The sequence below is a fragment of the Numida meleagris genome, chromosome 3 (assembly GCF_002078875.1).
Source record: "Numida meleagris isolate 19003 breed g44 Domestic line chromosome 3, NumMel1.0, whole genome shotgun sequence".
Lineage (NCBI taxonomy): Eukaryota > Metazoa > Chordata > Aves > Galliformes > Numididae > Numida > Numida meleagris.
In genome coordinates this window covers 60,997,509-61,013,228 of record NC_034411.1, presented here as the reverse complement: position 1 = coordinate 61,013,228, position 15,720 = coordinate 60,997,509, and the positions used below count along the sequence as shown (strand labels likewise).

Below are 15,720 nucleotides of genomic sequence, written 5' to 3'. Positions count from 1 at the left end.
AAGAACTGTAGTTTGTAGAGCAAGAAATGAGGCATGATGAGGTCCAGGGACAGCACTGGCCTTCATAGTGACAATCCACAAAAAGCTTAATTTTGTATATGGTTGCTAACATGTAAATTACTCAATTTATTCAATATACTCCATCTTCATTCACTTTAGAGAAATTTTTTTTCTCATAAGCTGTAGTATGAGCCTGAACAGTTCCATATCCAGTCAAATTTAGAGCAGTTTCTTTTCATCCATAGTCACCTTACTTTAACAGCCATTGCAACAGCATTAGGTGGAAAAATAATTTAGATGATTGTATGTTCTCAGACATCAGTGTAGAAGCTGTGTATCTACAGTGGTATCCATAGCTAACAATACAAAATAAATGCTAAATAACCTGAAATGGCCCTTGTATGCATAGGTAAGCATTTGATTTATAAAACTATGGACATTCTGGACATAAATATCGTATCTCATGCTCTAACTTTAATTTCTTTAAAGATTTTGTAAAGAATAGCTTGTTTGGTATATACTAAGTAGTTCAGACTTTACTGAGCTCAAGTGTACTGAATGTAAGTTGAGAAAACTTTCTTCAACTGTTTAAAAAATAATAAGTAGAACTTCTTACTGTAAAAAAAAGTCAGTGAGGAAAAGTCTGAGCAGTATGATTTGGAAAATAAATTTATTGAAATGGAAATGCAGAATTCTTTCTTAATAAATGATGATATGCCAGAATAGACTTTCCACAGCCCAAACATCATGTTGCGTGGGAGATTCTAGTTACTCTGAGCACTGCAAGACCAGTGACGTTTATCCAAGTTTACAGCAAATAATCTGTCCTTACATATGTAATGAATGAACTTTAATTAGAGCTACTTGTGAGGAAGCTGTTAGATGAAGAATAGCTTATACTGCACCAAGCCACTTGCCAAAAGTTATGTTGCTGAGTCACAGTTTCAGAAGCTGCAGCTACAGTTCAGAAAAAAATCTATCCTTCAGCTGGTGAAAACCCTGGAGAGCTTCAAAGGTGTAGCATATGTATGCTTTTGAACTTCAGAATAGAACAGAGAGAACCCATCAACAGACCTTTTATGTGTGCATGTTGTCTTCTTCCTCTCCTCAGAACTTAGGTAACTACAAAACTAAAATCAACAAATGAAATGTCAAATCAGAAAGGGCATGTATGCAAAGAAAGCATTTCAGGCTGAGGGTGTGGCTCAGAGCACTGACTGTACCCACTGTCTGTCCTGTAATACAGCAACTGAGGTAAAAACACAATCTTCAGTATTCAGGTAAAAAAACAGATCTGGAATGAAAGAATGTTTTACCATCAGATCCTGTTTCTTAAGTAGAAACTGATTCTTCCTTTGACTTGAAACTATATTTGTAAAATAAACAAAGTATATCTTGTGTGTGGCCAAGGATGGTTATGTTACTGAACTTAACTTATGTTACTGAACTTTTCTCGGTTATGCTAAATTGAGCAAAGCCAATAAAATAGGCATAATTGACAAACACAAGACGAAAACTAATTTTAAAAGTGCTAAAGGCTGCAGGAAAGGCTGCAGTTTTTCATGTAAATGTTTGTTTTTTTTATGGTAGCAATTACTGTTACAAAAATGTTGAGGTGGAGGTCAAGAAGTGATACAACTGATTCTGCATCATTCTGAAATACAGTAATCTCCATAACGAACTCATATCTACTTCAAAAATGCTGATCTTCATACTACTATTCTAGTAACTTTCTGGAGAGTTGTTTTTTATGACTAGCACCTGCAGAAGGTCAGGGATTTGTATGGGGTTTGTAGAGAGCTTCAGGAAGTAATGTCGACTATGGTGATAAGGTGCAAAAAAGGAATGTAAATCTATGCAAACTGATTTCTATTTCTGCTAACTTACTTCCTGATTCCACTGACATCTACTCAAATACACCATTTTATATGAGCCCTTTTCCCTTTAGTAACTAAATAATTGGCTCATGTGAACATTTTATGGGATGACCCTGATCTCAGTTGCCTTGATGTATGACGGCTGCTCCGCAAGTAATGCCTTCTATTATATTTTGTTGGCCCACAATTTTGGAGGCAGATGTTGGTGATATGGAAGTAGAGGTTGAACCTTCCCGCCAATATTTCATTACATTTTGCTGCCGTGTGACAGATGGCAGCAGAGGGGCAGTCTAGCAGAATGGTATCTGACCCGGAAGTGCCTATTAAGCAAAGGTGTGTCATTGAATTTCTCCATATGGAAAAAATGGCACCTATTAACATTCATCGACACTTACTGAACATTGATGGAGACCGAAGTGTGGATATGAGCACAGTGAGGTGATGAGTGGTACATTTCCCTAGATTTACAGCAATAGAGTTTGGCTCAGCTTGGGTCCTGTGTCAGAAGAAACCTACCCAGCAGTAAATAAAACCCCATCTTTCCCTCAGTTTCCCAGCTGTGGGTATCTGACCCTTGGAAAATGTCTTTGTATAAGTGGTTGAGTCATTTCCTTGATTGAGAAGTTCATTTTTCCTCAGTGTTCCTTTTCTTGTTTTTTTCTTGCTGACATACTCTGCAAAGAAGAGCTTTTATTATTATTTGTATAGCTTCAAGTTGTTTCAGCCTTCCAGATTTTTAAAAGCAAGAAGGCTTTTCCAGTGACAGTCTGCTTCTCTGGTAGCTGTGTGCTGGCAGGTTATTTTTCAGGAGATGCTGGAAGCCAAGCTGTCCTTATTGTCTGGATGCTCTCTGCTGAGGTCACTCACAGCTCCACCAATGGCTTTCTCCTCTTGCTAGCTTGTGCCCAGCCCATCTTCCAGAACAATCATGTTGTGGGGCTGAAGGCATGAACTTTAATGTACTTGGCATTTCAGGGGACAAGAGTGGCCAACTGACCTTTCTATCTGACTCTCTTCCCTGCAGGCCAGTCAATTCTCCACACAAATCTGCTGATAGCGAATAGAAAATAAAGCCATGTGGTTATTTCCAGGTAGGTTTTTTGACTGCTGTGAAACAGTGTGTAGACACTGAAATATCTGTTGTGGTAGACATTTGCTGCAAATTGGGTGGGAAAGTATTGTTTATCTCATAAGCGTGAAAGCAATTTTTATGCTACGGTGTCGTCTTGACTGGCTATTGACAGCTTCTGAATTATCACTTCTGAGAGTGGGATGCCATTGAATAGACACAGCTTGCTTTCCTATGTAGCATCTAGGCAGTAATTACTACCTTTGGAGTGAATGTAGCAGCACAGCTTGTGCAGAGAGAGATTTTCACTCTTTTACCAGAGGATGGAGAATTCATTCTAAAACACTGTTGTTAAGGACTGAGTGTAGAAAGCTGATTTTCCTACCATATATGTCCTAAATGGAAATGCTGAACATTTAAAGCCTACGTGCAAGGCATATGCTCCTCCAGTATGTGGACGTGTTCTTTACTTATTTGAAAGGTGTTCAAGTTTTCTTTCCCTCTTGGCAATAATTCATCCTTCCCTTGGAAAGCTGTAGTCAGTTGAAAGTCAGACATTGAGATCATGTTCTAGTTGTTCCTCTGATACTCAGCCCTTTTTGCTGTCCTGGGAGTAGTCTTTTCTTATGCTCTCATCTGCTATATTCTGCCACTTACATTCTCTTCCTCTTGTAGGGGATTTTATAAAACAAGCAACGATAAACAAAATAAAAACAAACCAAACAAGCAAAGAACACTTATTTTATGAGGTTTCATAAGTGTCCACTGTTTCTAATGAGCTTTAGTCAAAGGTCTGTGCATGTCTCCACGTTGCTTTGAACAAGTTAGGCAAACAGAAAAAGAACTCTTAAAAGTTCTTAACCTTGCTGGTGTTTTCCTTCTTGCTTAGCTTTTACATACATGCAACAAAGCTTTCTTTGTCTTTCTGGGCCTTCCATTCAAACAGTAGAGTAAGAATCTTCTTTGGAATAATGAATGTGGTTAGATTAGAAAAAAAAAAAAGCCTCCAGATTTACATTCAAATTTCATTCTTTGCCTGTGAGTGTCAGTGCTTTACAGAGTTCTCTCCTGAGAAGTGCAGAAGTGGGTTCAATTTTATTGTGAGTGTATTTCTTCCTCCTTCAGAGAGGAAGAGTTATTCATCAAGCAGAGCTGGGGCTCTGTTTATGCAGCCCTTCACACACAGACTGTCAGGGCTGTCCTCTTGAGAGACCTGTATCACTGCCAGGTTTTTGGAGTGCCCTGTAGCCAGGAGGAGCTTGAGATGGGGCACTGGCCACAAGTAACTGAGCTGAACACAGAGTGCTTCTTGGCTTGGACCTGTCCTGTTGGGTCTCCACACGGTCCTTGTGAATTCCAGGGACTTTAAAGTTTGGGATGATTGCTACGACTTCCAAGGTAGGAAAAATTCCTGCCTTTTTTTTTTTTTTAATCCCTCAAAATGAATGAGGAAGTCTTTTGTGGGGAGATATCTGCAGAGATTTCTTTTTTAGCAGCTCTCTCCTAAACCTCTGTTTTGCTGAACAGATACGTTTTGATTGATATTACAAGGAACAGAATATTACCAATGATTTCAAAATGAGTGCAGCATACAGGGCTGTTCAGTAAAAATTTACTACTAAGAAAAATCTGAATTATTTCTTCTTCTTCTTTTTTAAAAGAAAACCTCATGAATAAAATAAACATAAACCTTGTAACTGCTTACTTTAAAGTGGCCATAAAAATATGGCAAAGAAAAATCAGAGAAAAGTGTGTCCTGTGGTCCCTCTGTAGCCTTTTGTATCTTCCAGAACATTTGTTGATCATCTGAGAAAAAACAGTGGACTGAAATCACATCATCCGCAATTCTCCACTCAGATTCACTTGAAAGTTTAGAGCTCTACTAATCTCCAGTGTTGACTGGAGTTTAGAAAAACAGAATCCACTGTCTCTAAGAATATACAATGAACAGGAAAGCATAGCAAGCATCTTTCTTATTTTTGACTTCAAAAATGCAAGTCTTAATGGAGAAGTAAATGCCAGTAGGCAAAACAAGAAGTAAATGTTTGGAGTGCTAGAACAATATTAAACAGAGCCCCAGTTATGCTAACACAGTTATTATAATTTCTAGGGTTTTGTTTTGAAAACCATAACTCCATATTTCTGCAAACAAAACTCCCCTGGATCTTCCATCAAGCAATGCAATTATGATTCTTTGTTTTTGGGAAAAATGCATCTTTGTAGAATGTGTCCTCCAAGATTGTGTTTGTGTTGGTTTAAATCTGTCTAGAAACATAAATTTTGCTCAGTGATAATGCCTATCTATTTTCCTTCTTCTCTCCCTGCCTGCTTAATAAGACAAAATTGGGGAAAATCCAATTCTGTGGGATTTGCTTGGAAAAAAAATAAAAGATTAATTTACCCTGCCAGGTGTCATGCTGTAATATGATTAGGCTGGCAGAGATAAAAAAGGAAATGTTCAGAGCGCATAGAAATTTTAGAAGAGGTCATTAGCTTAGGGGATGGGAAATTTTTGTTTCTGATCTCACACAACATGTTACATACATATGCACACAGGCCAGTTGCTGTGGATGCTGCAAAATCTTCCTAGTAGCTCGTGAGGGTGGTATTCCAGATTAACGTAAAGCCTTAGGGCTACAAAATGTCAGCGCTGAAAAGTAATCTGTAGCCAACTGGAATTTGGTTCTCTCGGGCACTCATTGTTCAGCTTTCCAGTTGATCACAGACAGTGCTTCCTGTTTAACTCCCTCTCTCTCAGTAGGAAATCCTACCCAATTCTGCTCTGAAGAAAAATGAGTGAAAAAATCTTTCTCAGACTGGTCTTGCTTGTTCCTTTTGCTGTTGCTTGTGGGAGAAGAGCTCTGGTCTGATCTGTCAAAATTAAAGCCATTTCTCACTCAGAATATAGCAGACAAAAGTATTAAATTAAAAATAAGGAGGCCAAAGGAAAAAGAAAGCTGATGGTTAAACTTTTAAAAGTAAAATGTTCAGATGAACTACTATGCAGGCCTGCAAACTAAAGTTATTTATATGAAAGACAGGAAGAAGACTTGGTGTCTTTTGTATGTTTTAGTTTCCATCCCTCCATCTTTCCTTAGGCATCAGTAGCCCATGCAGATTAAGAAAGTTAAATAAAAATTCCGTGCTTGGTTGCATTCCAGCTAAAAATAGCTTACGGATCTAGCCACGCTTGATTCAATTACTTTATAAAAGCACACTTTTTTTTATTTTCCCCCTGCAAACTTTTAAGTGTCCTGTTTGCATTGTCTGTTTTCACAGCCTCATTATTATTTGGGACATAAAAAGTGTTTTTGCTTGGTTCTTATTTAAAGCTCTTTACCCAGGTGTTTCAATAGTAAGGTATGTTTACTAAAGGATAATTACCAAAATGGAAAAGACTGTTTGAAAGTGATCTGTCTTGATTAGAGGTATTTTTAATTGAATTAATTTAAAATATATTAAATCAGTCGTGTGGAAATTTTCTGACTGTCGCCTCAGTACATGCCTTGGAAATGGCAGTTTGTTGTTCATTCTTGAACAACAGACCATAATGTTAGGTGGGATAGATTTGGTTTTATAGCTTGCTTTTTTAAAGAGACCGTAATTCGCCTCAACTGCTGAATAATCTCAGGGAGACCATAAAACCATTTCCTTAAGTATATTTTACTGGGGTTTTGATCAAAATATGTCTGTTTTACTGAGCTACTCTGTAACTGAGAAGCTCTAAGACAGTAACGCTGTTTAATGTCCTAGAGTAAGGGCATTGGAGGGTAATAGAGATGATTCATACTTTCATAAAATGGAAGTATATTGAAAGGCTAAAGTATTAAACCAAATGAACCCCAGGTGTAATTCCACTGACTTGTTTAGCCTTATAACTAGTATGAATTTCACCTATTTGGCCAATTCTCTTAGGGAAAATAGACACTCTGAAATAGCATAAAAGTCAGGGAGTTTGTAAATAGCTGTGATCGCTTCCAGGAGAGCTGCAGAAGAAAAAAATGGAACCATCTAAAAATAGGAAGGCAGGAGCAAGAGCAAGTAGAGTGCTACAGTAAACCCTTCACCTGAGCATAAAATAAATCCAAGTTGCAAGGAAAAAGTTCTTAGTGTGTACTGTGTCTAATCATACAGCCTGCTTGTTTCCATCATTAGTCCTCAAGAAATTGTGGTTTCAGGGCTTTTGGGTTTTTTCATTAATTTGAAATTCAATTTCAGCAGTGTTATTCAGTGCAGCAGGCTGTAGCTGGTTTATTCCCAGGAAATTTAGGGACAAGATGCTATCAAATTTTTGTGCCACCATTCTGTGGAAGACTTGGGCAAGCTTTTACCCCAGTCTCAAAATTTTCTCACAGATGAGTAAATCTGAGACTTGCCTCATTTTGAGTTTCCGTGCCTGTGTGCACACATAGTTCCCTGAAGTCTCTGACCATTACGTCGACCACAGACATCTTAGTGCCAACAAATCACCAAGGGGGTGTACAGGCAGGTGTCTAATCCACTGGAGATGACTGTTGTCTCCTCAAACCAGAGTTGGACAAATCCGACCCAGTGATCTTTTGTTGAGTGTTAGAGAGCATATTCCTACTTCATTCTCTTAGAATCGTAGAACATACAGTGTTGGAATGGACCACAAGGATCATTGAGTCCAACACAGGCTCCACGCAGGACTGCCTGAAATTCAAACCCTATGTCTGAACCCTCCGTGAACCCCAGCACCTGGGGCTGTGCTTACTGCCCTGTGCAGCCTGTTCCAGTGCCTGACCACCTTCTGGTGAAGAGCCTTTCCCTAGCCCACACCCTGACCCTCCCCTGGCACAGCTCCATGCCGTTCCCTCGGGCCCTGTCGCTGTCAACAGAGAGCAGAGCTCAGTGCTGCCCCTCCGCTCCCTATGAGAAGCTGCAGGCCACCATGAGGCCTCCCCTCAGCGCACTCTGGTCTGAGCAAACCACGGGATCTCAGACGCTTTTCATACATCTTCCCCACCAGACCCTTCTCAATCTTCATAGTCCTTCATAGTCCTCCTTTGGACACTCTCTGATAGTTTTATGTCCTTCTTATGTTGTGGCACCCAAACCTGCACCCAGTGCTCGAGGTGAGGCTAAATCACATAACTTCAGTGATAAAGCTAAAGGCGAAATATTTCTCAGAAGTTGGTCTATTTTCTTGGTGAGTCACCATAGGATGAAACAGATGTTTTCTATCTGTAATTTCATTGAAATCAAGTAACAGGACTACTACCAAGATTGAATAGGTATGCTGTAGAGGTTATGACCTGAGTCAAATTTTATTAAACATGATATATGCTGTAAAGTGAAATTAAAATGAAAAAATATTCATTTGATACTAAAGAAATATTGTATATGAAGTAAAATATATGCTAAAGCATAAAGAAAATATAAATGCAACATACATAGCAAAGGAAAGATGTGGAAATGAGGATCCAGATTTAAAATTCTATTTTAGAAGAGAATGCAGAAATGCAGTATAACAGAAATTCTCAAAATGTAGCCTTACATCTTATTGACTTTTCATCTCTGTGAATCTTAAAGCCTTTGGGTTGTTGAACAGTGGGAGGCTTCAGTGCATCAGGATGACTTGCAGGTCAGAGTTAGCTCTGTTCTGTTTATGTTCGACTTCACCTATCAAGTGATTGTTTTCTGCCAGGGCTCTCTTGGAAGCCCTCAGATTAGTGTGAAAAACACAGCAGCTTCCATTGGCTCATCTTCTTCTGAGGGCAGACTGAACCAAAGTGATTTTATTTCCAGCATCCATGGTGGCCTAAGGATGTGGTTGAGACAAAGTTTTTGGGGGAGAGAAAATATCTTTTATTAGTTAGGTAAGTGTCTTTGGAAAAACTTTTGGATATACCAGCTCTCCTTCAAAGTGAGATGGCGTTATAGAATTATCCTAAAATAGCACACTTATATTTATAAAGTCAAAGACCTTTTACTTGCATTGAGCTAATAAAATAATATTTTATTACCTAACTAAACATTGCTTGAGTTGAGCAAACACATTTTGCTTTCCAACATCCTATCCACTGAAGAATGCCAAATGAAGTATTCCAGTTTGGATTCCCAGAAGCATTCATGGGTGAGCTAGAAGAATATGTCAGGAAACCCAGGTCATTTGTGGGCAGAAGCAGCAAGTGAGAGACAGAATAAACTGTAGGGAAAATAGTTATGCAGGGCTTTATGGTGAAACCAAAGAACTTGAGCTGGTGGAAACCCTGAGAACCATGTCTTGTAGCCATCACCCCAACATTTCACTCAAACATCCGAACAGCTATTGAACTGATATTTACTCTTCGTGAATAGAGTTGAGTAGGTGCTAGCATAAACAATAAGCACTAGTGAATTATCTGAAGTTGTCAACAGCTTTGCCTCACAATCTGGTTTTTAAAGAAGCTAGTCAAATAATAAAAACTTGATCAGTGTCAGATTTAGAAACTCCATCATGTAAAATAACAAGCAGGTTTTGTTGCAGTTTGCTGTTAAAGAAAATAAAATTAGCTTTTGGTACTTCAGTAGTACATTAGTACTTTGATTGCCCAATAAGGAGTTGAGGGTTAAGCTGGCTTGGCTTTAAATTCTGTATTCAGACCTGTATGAGCAATTAGCAATGAAATGGTAAATTTCCCTTCTGGTTTTTCATTTTTTCCTTTAGAAAAAAAAATGCTACGAGTAATTTTTGGTCTGGAAATAGTGACATTGTTGGTCTGGAAACAGTGACTTCTCCTTGTGTATGTTTGGCACTATGAAGTTAGAATGCAGAAAAAAAGAAAAACTAAAATAGGAGTTTTACTCCAGCTTAAGGAGACAAGTTGGTGCTTAGATTTCAGTACACTTCAGCTCTTCCAAAATGTCCAGCAGGCATGAACCGTACACAGCATCCCAAGAAAGAGTATCCTCTCCTATCTTTAGGCAAAGAATCATAACGGGATGCAGTTGCAAAATAAAAGAAAAAAAAGTGTTTCCACATCAGTGAGGTGCATTTGACCCTGAAAAGGGAAGAAGTCCGGACATACATAGGGTGCATTGTTTTACAGGTACAATCCAGTTCAATCTGAGGTTGTGTCTAGTGCTGTATGAGAAAGTGCTTTAAGTCTGTCTTTTAAGTCTGTGTAGATCTGTTTATTGGAATTTCCCTGAGTTTCACTGCAGTAACAGAGGACAAAACATAGCCTTACATAGTTTTATGAAATGCTCATAAACCAAGTAAGTCAGTACTTCAAATATTTGTTGTCATTCAAAAGTACAGCTTGTAGGTTCAAAGGAAGAAGAATCATACAAATAGATAATGATGAATATGTTTTTAAATATAATTATGAAATGTTACCTAACCGTGACAAAGATAATAAAGCCAAATGTCAGCTTTCATTTGCATAAATAAAATGATAAAATGCTTCTGAGAGCTTGTATTTGCTTTTTAATTGAAATTGTTCCATGTTTAAAAGCCTAGGGACTTAGCCAGGTGCCTGCTGCTATTCACACACTATTCCTTGCTCACTATCTAATACCTAGCCGGAGAGAAGCACTGAGTTTCATAAAAGCAAGACAGCTTTTTCTCCAAACCTGCTTCTGCTTCCCACAGTCCCTCTGGAAGTCTGAACATGGAGTAGACCGGGACTTTTATCCCTACTCCCTACTAGGGATAGTCCCTACACTAGGGAGCTGCTGCAGAAGCTCACCTTGCAACTACTCATTCTTTTAAGGAGTTCACACAAAATCAGTTGGTGGAGGTCATCACCAATACTACTACATCATCAGTTAACAAGGTGTTATATACATGCTGTGTTAACAAAATAATTTATGCTCCTCAAAATAAAATTTAGAAATCTGCAGTGAAGTAAACTCTTCTTTCTTGTGCAGGCTCTTCAGGTTTTCTATATGTGGGCATATTGGGATAATTGCACATATAATCTTTTAAGCAAATAAATGCCTTCTTTACTGCTACCTAGCTAGTTTGCTGCTAATCTGTAGGCTCTGCTGGCTGTGTACATCCTCCAATGGAGCTGATCTCCTGAAAACCTCCCCAGATGTTACTGTACCTCTCTGCCTCCCTGCCTACATCCCACTTGCCACCCAGATGAGCTCCTCGTTACATGATTTTATCCCTCTTTGGTAATTTTTCAGAGTTCTCCTTTCTTGTCTCTTTGGTTTGCCTCTCCCAGTGTACAAGCACAGCTACAGTCTCCTATTTCTCTGCCATCCCTGTGCTCCTGCCTTTTGTTCTCTGTGCTGCTTCAGCTACTCTGAGTGGCTTTGCTGAAGCAGTTTTCTTCCACAGGGAAAGCAAGTAGAGAACCAAATCACTCACTGACTCTCATAAAGAATACACTACTGACGTATACGTGAGTGCTGGCTTATATAGCTATGCATTTGTGTGTGCTTCAGGAACTGTCCCTGGGACTCTGGGGCCACAGCTGTCAAAGCAGACAGAAAAGTTCCTTGGATTCTCCCTCAAAAAATTCATAGCTCAAAGACAGAGGAACAAAATGATGGGAGAGTATGGAGGAAAAGTATGGTGCATGCATGATGATAGCAACAAAACGAGGCTACCAGGCTCTCTTGGTATTGACTGCCTTCAACTAATGTCACTTCATCTATTACTTGGTGCAGATAACTTTTGATTAGGTTGTCAGTATCATGACCCGTTCCCCCCTATTCCTTATTCTGTTTTGCAAAAAATTGAAAAGCTAAAGAATTTACTTCTTTGCCTGAGTGCTGCATTTTTAACTGTTGTGTACTTACCTATATTTTTTTTCACCTTGCCATTTAAGAAATCTGTAAGCCCAAAACAGAGTAAAGATTTCTGTTTTTGATAGAGATGTGCGTGGTCTCCTAGCACTAGGCATACATGTGCGTTATAAATTTGATTGGTGGGAAAAAACATGAAACAGAGATCTTCTCCCAAATATTGTTATGCAAGTGTGCAGGCTACTGTTAGTCATTGCCTTAATCTCTGGGCTGTTTTCAATAAAATCGTGACTGTTCCTAATTTTTTTCCCTTTCTTTGGCCCAGTACTACTTCAGCATTAAGCGTGAGGATTACATTAGCATGCATGAGAACATTCTTATTCTGACATCTTTGAGAAAAGCAGCAAAGCTGCCAGGATGCAGCAGCAGCAGAAGAGGATGTGAAAGCATGGCAATTGCATAGCAAGTGGTTTTCATTTGAGTTGTACAGTGAGAAGTACTTCATTCTATTAAGTTTTCTGTTCTCCTTACTGAAATACTTTCGGACCTACAGTCCTTAAGGGAAAAGGTGTTTGAAGAACACTCTTACTTCGTAAAAGTAAAGCAAAAATATCAACACAGGACACTGAAATGCATCTTTCAGCATGAGACCATCAAGACATAAAATTGATCAATCCAGCTCTAGCAGTATTACACGGCTACTGTGCTTTTCAGGTGCTTCTGAGAGGTTTTCATGTTTTTCAGACTGTTCTCAGTAATGGTCATTCAAAAGGAACAATGTTTGGGAAGTGCACCATTCTGTTTGATACTGCAGACAAAGACAGAGACCCAACAGAAAAGTTTCCAAAAGGAGAGAAGTGTGTCTGAGTGGCAAGGAATTATGTGTTTGGTCATTAAGCCGCTTGTGCAGAGCTCCAGCAACACCAGTGTCATGAACATTTTGACATTTCCTGAAGAACAGTTTGTCCTTCTAGGGAGAACAAACCCAGTATTTTCAATCTGTGTAAGACAGTGAAAAGATCATGGTGATTTATCTGCTTCCTAGCAGAGAGGATGAGGAAGAGACAGCACTGACATTTAAGGTGGATCATAGCACCTGTTACAACTGAGCATTGTAAAACACTTTTCCCTTGATCCTCAACACGACTTGTTTCAGGGGAAGTATTTGTTCTATCCCTTTGTCGTTTATTTAAACAAATTCTCATGAGCTTCTGTGACTTGCCCCTCAAGAGACTGGTGATACTGCTGACAAAGGAATACTCAAAGATTAGCTAACTGTCTCACATAGACAAAAACATGCTGGTAGTTTTCTTTGAGGACACCTACTTGAATGTCTGATAGATTTACTAATCAAATTTTCCTTCTGTTGGTAACCAGTTTGCACGAGCAGACCTCTTCCTACCCCCTTGTACACCGGAGTGGTCAGCTGTGCAGCTGTGTGGTCCTGCAGGCATTTTGGAGGGCTCTTGGATAAAGTTAACTCAGTACTCCTGAAAACCCAGGTGTCATGGTGTCATGGCCCAGTAATAACAAGCAAAGTTAATCTGGTGCCATGGAGTACTGATAGAATACTTGTTGGGATACTTTTTGTAATTTATCATGACAGTCAAAGCCCTTGGTCTCTAGTTTAAAAAAGCTCTAGGAGAGCTTTTTTGGGAGTCCACCTGCCTTCCTCCTGTTTACCCTCTGCAAACAGCCTCCTTCCCTGTGTGACTCATATCGCACTCAGTGCCTTTCTGTGGCTGGACTACCTGGGTCTTGCTGTGGTAAAATAAGAGAGGCGGGGAAGCAGGCAATCTTTTGCTCCAGCCATCTGTCACTCTTCTTTTACAACTGTGTGCCATTAGCGCTCTGAGTGGTGACATCGGAGGAACACGACAATAATTTAGAAGCTGAGAGAGGCAACTGCATGCTGGCATTGGCAAGATATGTGTATCTTTATTTTGGGTAAGAGTACAGAAAAATGAGTGCAGTGAAGCTGCAGGAGATGTTGCCAGCAGGAGGAATGGCACTGGGAAAATTGCTGCCTTGCACACTGTGATTATTATTTACCCTGTGAGGAAGCATGAAAAGTGCTACACATAACACATGTAAGAAGATGCCTGCCTCAAAAAGGTCGTTACTTCGTGAGGGAAATATTAAAAAAATTAAAGCTAGAAGCAGATGAAGAGTAGAGGAGCTAAACTATCATGAGACAGCAACAGCATGAAACTGAACAAATTTCTTAGAACATTGAAGAAAGAAATGGCATTTGGCTCTAGTACAGTACAAAGCTATTTTGAATATGGTCTGTTGAACGTTTGAAGGTGGAGTTATGTTTTGATTTATATGAATATAAATGGACTGATGTTTTTTATATCATCAATTATAAGCCTGCTGGAGTAGTCTCTCATCTTTGAAATATACTTGGACAATGTCCTGTGTTCAGTCTTTTCCTGTCCAAACTGGAAGTGTGCTAGCTCAGTGAGTAGCCCTTAGCATTTGAACTCAGCCTTCTCCTCATCTCTGATACCAGAAGTTTGGTATAAAAAAAGTGAAGGTGAAACCTTCACTTTTAATGGTAACTGTTACTCAGAAGACAGTATACTTTTATTATTTTTAGATAGCTACATTTGAATTATGCCCACCAGCCTGACAGATAATGACAGGCTCATTTTCTGCCCAACAGATGTTCCAAGATTTGTCTCTGCGTGCTTTTTAAATCAAGTACATAAATCAAAATTCACGTACGTGGAAGCAAGTCAGACTGTGTCCTTCATCATCTTTGGCGTTGCCTTGTGTTATGCACTGAAGGGAGATTACATCAGGGAGAAAAAGAGAGGCTGGAGGGAAAATGGAGAAAAAAGGGAAAAAAAAAAGAACAAGACAGGCTTGAGAACATCTTTGCTGTGTTTTAACGCTAATGTCAGTCTGTAGGTTTTTAAATGAGTAGCAGTCAGCTCAGAACCATGTTATCCTACCAACTGCATGGCCTGAACTGAATGTACAAGCACTGTGGCCACATTGGTATTTTGTCATTGGGAACAAAGTTTAACAGCTTTATCCAGCAAAGGAAGATGCTGAATGTTTTCTGTTCTGAAGTGTTATTTACAGTCTCTTTACTTGAGACTGTGGAGAAATATATTTTGGACGCCTACAGTTAAGTTAATATGAACAACCACAAAAAAAAAAAAAAAAGCCTGAGACTGTGAATTTGGATTCATTCTCCTTATTTTGATATTTCTTGTAAAGTGTCAAGCTCATCCATTTTAATGAATACACAATATAATGCTGTGTCTAAATCAAAATTGTGACACATATATCTTGTATATTTTCTCAACATAGGGTGCTCACATTTTTGTATTGTTTCTATATTTTTGCTACTTATGGAAAGGATTCATTTGGACTTGATCTGACTGTTTTTACATAAGATGGGAACTTCCAAATCTCAAGGTCAGAACCTTTAATCACTGACTTCATTTAAAGAAAGTGGTTTATTTGCTAGTTCAAGTCATCGTTCAGATGTGCAGATTTTACTCATGCCATCATTTCTTGCCAAGGAGGATTCATCTCTTTTATTACAGAGTATTCAGAGATACAGAGATAGTTAAGAATATTTATTCTTGCAGTTGGAGTATCACACATGAAAGGAAGTTTGAAGGAGAAAAGGAAAACGCTCTTTTGTGTGGATACACAAAGGCCGCATTGGTAAATCCAAGTGCTGCCCCTCCCTTCCTGCACATCAGAACAGGTTATGTTTGATTTAGACATCTGTCTCAGTTTTCCTGTCCATGAAAGGAGAGTACCAATAATTCCCAACCCTAGCAGAAATTTAGAATGGTGATTATGATGCTCTGTTTCTTATATGAAGAACAGTAAAAATGGGACTTTGCTTATCTAATTCTTATTCTAAATACATCAATCAAAAGCTGGTAGTCTTCCATCAAATGGGTCTCCAACCCCATCTGTATACTTTCCTACATAACGTGCTGACCATATGTCACGGTATTGTCTAAGGGTCTGCGTCCGTGACAAGGGGGGGACAGGCCCAAAAAGAAAAAAAAAACGAGAAAAGAGGAAGGAAAGAAAAAA

At 39.0% G+C, this 15,720-nt stretch overlaps 1 protein-coding gene across 3 annotated transcripts in view; it reads left to right on the top strand.

Annotated features, from left to right (window-relative positions):
* Positions 1-15,720, top strand: part of PKIB (cAMP-dependent protein kinase inhibitor beta) — a 58,374-nt gene that overhangs the window by 30,293 nt on the left and 12,361 nt on the right. The window contains exon 2 of one of the 3 annotated variants that reach the window (XM_021392532.1): positions 2,902-2,968. The exons of the other annotated variants lie outside the window; for them this stretch is intronic. The gene's annotated coding sequence lies outside the window, so the exon portion shown is untranslated. The remainder of the gene's footprint in view (positions 1-2,901; positions 2,969-15,720) is intronic. 3 annotated transcript variants of the gene reach the window in all.